The following is a 3,487-nucleotide window of genomic DNA, read 5'->3' as shown; positions in this document are numbered from 1 at the left end:
CTGCCACGTAAGCACCACACACACCCACATTTCAGACCCGCTCCAGCCCTGCTGGGGCTGCAGCCAGAGCGTGGGTGAAGAGACATGGGGGCACAGCCCTTGGAAGTGCCAGATGGAGAGGGGCTTCTCCTCTCAGGAGGATTGCCCTTCGTTCCGACCTGAGGCTCGTGCAGGAGCCAGGTCCCCGGTGCTCGCGTGCGGGTCTTGTCTTGTCGTCGGCTTCACCAAGGCCTCCTGCGTCCTGAGAGCCAAGGCCAGCTGGCAGCTGGCGGGAGGAGGTGGGAGGGAGGTCTCACGTCCACACAGGTTAGGGTGGGGCGTCTGGAGAGTTCCACGCTCCTGCAGCTCCCAACTTCTGGGCTCTAAGCTCGGGCCGCCGGGGTGGCCTGCTCCAGGTGTCGGGGCTTCTCAGGCAAACAGTGGGCTCCCCACCTGCCCAGCCCCAGGCACCCTGTGGACTGTAGCCAGACTCTCAGATGGCTACTACCCCAGAAGTCTTGCACGTCCATCCAGGAAGCCCCTGCCCCAACCCGTGTCAGTATCCGGGGGCCTTTCTCCTCCTGCCTGACTCACCCACTTGACTTCTGTTTATTATTATTTTAAAAAGTACTTCTTTCCAACAGCTCTCCCGCACTGGAAGGAGTTTTATTTAAACCCTTGAAATATATTTACTTTTGGCCTCACTTCTGGTGGAGATGGCTTCACGTGGAAACTGAGATCTGGAGCTCTGAGGGCTGTGGCACGTCCATCTCAGGGCACGCGGGGTGATGACCGCCCAGCAGGGGTGGTCAGGAGGCTGAGCCCCAGCACCAGCCCATCTGCTCAGAGGAGAGCCTTTGAGCCGTGTGTGTGAAGCCCACCAAGTGTAGGGCCATGGGCACGTGGAGGACAGATGTTCAGATTAAGTGACTCAGAGCCCACAGCCTAGAAAAGCACCTTTTTAAGGACACGAGACAGAAGGTTATGGCTCTTCCACAGGAAGGACACTCTGAAGCAGGCCTGTGTAGCTTGGTGCAGGCTTCATTGCTGTGGGGCTGCGTCTTGTCCTCCCACCCCAGGATGCCATGAGATGGCTCTGTGGCTCCAACCAGTAGAAGTCTGGGCACACACAGTTGGGCCTCCAGGTGGCTTGAGCCAGCCACCACGGAACCCTCCTCACCTGGTGCCCTCTTTCCTTTGCCAGTTCCACGCGCCCTGGGTTCTCGGCCTGTTCATTCGGGGCCTGCAGTCACGTGAAGACAACGAGGGCTGGACCTGCCCTTTGAACCTCTCAGATGATCACTCCAGTCTCCTGGGGATCTCCGATCCACCTGAGACCTGAGTGGACCGGCAGTGTCCTAGGGAGATTTCAGGGCCTGGGAGGCAGGCCTCCCCTCTCTTCCCATCATTCCCCCTCCCCCACTCTGCTCCAGGTGGCTGCAGAAAGAAAGTGTTTGGTGCAAGGGCAAGGAGTAGATCGTACATAAAGCCCTAAGAGAGGCATTTACAGGTCACTACTTCCTGCTTGCCGCTTTGTGTGTATTCCTTACTTCTGTTCATGGCATCTTGGAAGGACAGTGGAACCATCTCATTCTGCAGGTGCAGAAACTGAGGCCCTGAGCACCTTGGAGTCATGGCTGGTGAGAAAGGGAAAACGTCTTGAGAGTTCAATACCTGGCAGGTGACAGGGGCTGACACCGAGGGCACCCTGTCCCTGAAGGAGGCACCCAGGAGTGGGTCCCCTGTGGCCCTGAGAACCGCTCCCCGCCCCCCGCCAATGTATCCAGGGCCCAGCATATGCTTCTGCAGAGCTGTTTCAACACAAGACTCCCCTCCTCCACTGTGAGTTCTACATCCCAGTTCAGAGGCCTGTCCCCCAGCCAGCAAGGCTGGCCACATGCGTCCCACAGGAAGCTGATCCCCGTCATCGCCCAGTGGCCCGGGCATTCCAGGGGCCCCCGGGGATGCTGCCCTGGGTCTCCCAGGCAGGCTGCCTTTGCACAAGCGCTTGGAGGCCTTCTCTCGTACGTGACTGCCCGCGTGTGCACAGGCCTGGCCGTGTGTGGGCGTGTGCCCGGGGATCAGCAGCAACGCTGTGCGGACTTGTCGTCTGAAAGAAGCCAGCAGGCAGAGACGTCAGAGCCGCGGCAGCGCCTGCCTGGTTGGGGCTGAACAATGCTGCTTTTTATAGCCCGACAACCTGTGAGTGGCAGGAGCTGGGAGCGGCAGTAACGTGCCATCCCCCTGCCGTCGTGGGAGAGACGCCGGGGTAGAGGGTGCTGACGTCTGCGGGCCTCCCTCCCGGAAGCCTGGGGTCCTGGTGGTGGGGGAGGCCAGTGGAGGAGCTGCTTTCAGGAGCCCCGTCACTCTGCCATCAGATTCTCAGCTGCTCGGCTTATTTTCAGGCCTGACGGCTGGGGACGCTGGGAGCTTCAGGACACGAGGCAAATTAGTGTCAAGGGTGCCGTTTGCCTCCATTTTCCTCCCTGAGTGGACTCATTAGGAAGTGAATTTGGCCTTGTCGGTGGGGAAATGGAAACCAAGCAGGAACCGTGGGACTCGGGGGGCCTCACTGCATAACATGGGCAGTCCCCAGTCAGAGACAGCCTGTGGGGAGAAAATGGCTGAGGGCTGGAGTTCAACAGAGCCCCTAGCCCACGTGGTCCACTTGGGGCCTCCTGGGGGATGTTGGCGGGGGAACGCTGCGTGGTGGACACAGGCTCTCCTGGGAGGCGCCCAGGCGGTGGCAGTGGCAGAGCTGAGTCCCTGTTCTCGGTCGGGCCGGCCTCCACGCTCACTCAGGGCAGGCGGGTCTGGCATCAGCAGGAAGAACCTCCCTCTAGGTGCCTGTTTGGGGCAGTCCTCTTACCTGGTTCTGGTTTGGACTCAGAGCCACAGGTGCACTGAGTCATCCACATGATGGACTCGGGGCTCTGACCACACGCAGGCCTCCCTCTCCCCAGCAGTCTCTGCCTCCTGGAGCCCTTCCCACGCGCCCAGCTGGCACCTGGCCCCAGAGCTGGGGAGGGCGGCACGCCCTTGGCTGCTCCCACGGGTCAGTGGACATGAATGCCCCTTGATGTCATCGTTTCCCCTCTCACATCACCTGCCAGAGCACAGTCATCCTGGCGACACAGTGGGCTCCGTATGGCTGGAGTGTACCCCCCTCCCCACACGCCTGCCAGAGTGCCTCTGCTGGCCCCACTCTGGCAGCTGGGAGCCTCTCTTCAGTGTCCCTTGGCAGATGCCCATGGCCTGCCATCTGAGGGGTCCCTGAGAACCCACTCTGCACAGTGATGACACAGTCAGTCCAGTGTCCGTGCCTCATGTTCCCACCCCGCGTCTGAGGGCCGGGCGGCAGGGTGTGTGTGCAGGTGTGTGTCTCTGCCTTTACCTACCCGAAAATACGTTATTGTATTTAATCCGACTTTGATCATTTCCTGCAGCGGTATTTTGTCAAGATCACGGTTTTGGGTCATTTACTATGATCTGTGTATCTGCCATTTCC

General features: G+C 60.1%; 1 long non-coding RNA gene across 1 annotated transcript; it reads right to left on the bottom strand.

The window, feature by feature from the left end:
* Positions 1-626: 626 nt before the first annotated feature.
* On the bottom strand, positions 627-2,945 carry LOC120883102. Its single transcript, XR_005725667.1, has 2 exons — positions 2,849-2,945; positions 627-2,089 (listed from the first exon to the last, which is right to left on the bottom strand). It is a non-coding gene; the product is annotated as an uncharacterized LOC120883102 (long non-coding RNA).
* Between the last annotated feature and the right edge of the window lie 542 nt (positions 2,946-3,487).

The sequence above is a fragment of the Oryx dammah genome, unplaced genomic scaffold (assembly GCF_014754425.2).
Source record: "Oryx dammah isolate SB20612 unplaced genomic scaffold, SCBI_Odam_1.1 HiC_scaffold_2, whole genome shotgun sequence".
Classification (NCBI taxonomy): domain Eukaryota; kingdom Metazoa; phylum Chordata; class Mammalia; order Artiodactyla; family Bovidae; genus Oryx; species Oryx dammah.
This window is presented reverse-complemented; position numbering and strand designations above follow the sequence as displayed.